Source organism: Chaetura pelagica, unplaced genomic scaffold, assembly GCF_000747805.2.
Source record: "Chaetura pelagica isolate M959 unplaced genomic scaffold, ChaPel_1.0 scaffold291, whole genome shotgun sequence".
Classification (NCBI taxonomy): Eukaryota; Metazoa; Chordata; class Aves; order Apodiformes; family Apodidae; genus Chaetura; species Chaetura pelagica.
This window is the reverse complement of record NW_009952148.1, coordinates 84,865-85,422: the sequence shown is the minus strand read 5'-3', so window position 1 is coordinate 85,422 and position 558 is coordinate 84,865.

The following is a 558-nucleotide window of genomic DNA, read 5'->3' as shown; positions in this document are numbered from 1 at the left end:
GTGGGGCCCCGCTGCTGTGTGGCTTCTCAGGGACCCCCATAACGGAAGCCCCAACCCTGCCTCTACCCTAATGTGACCCCCTACAAGCACCCCTCCAAGCCCCCTCTAGGTTCTTAGAGGATGAAGCAGGTAGAAGGGCACCCCACACCCTCCACAGGACCCCCCATCCCTCTCAGAGCCTCCCCAGGCACAGGACAGGGGAAAGCCCCAGCTGCAAGGCCCCCTGTAGCCCCCCCCAATATAAGGGTGTCCCACAACCCCTGCAGCCACCACAGCCCCTATACAACCACCCCTCATACATCCTCTATAAGGGCCTGCTATAGGTTCCACCATATCTGCTGTAGCTCCCCCCTCCCAGCCAGAAAAGGCCTGTACATCCCCTATAGGGTCCCCAGCTATAGGCCCCCCTATAGCCCCCACCAGCTGGAAAAGGCCCTCACGTTACCTACAGGCATCCCACACACTCCATAGGACCCCAGCTGGAAAATGGCCTCACATCCCTTCTAGGCCCCTGCATTCCCTACAGATCCCTGAACTAGAAAAGCCTCCCCCATCACC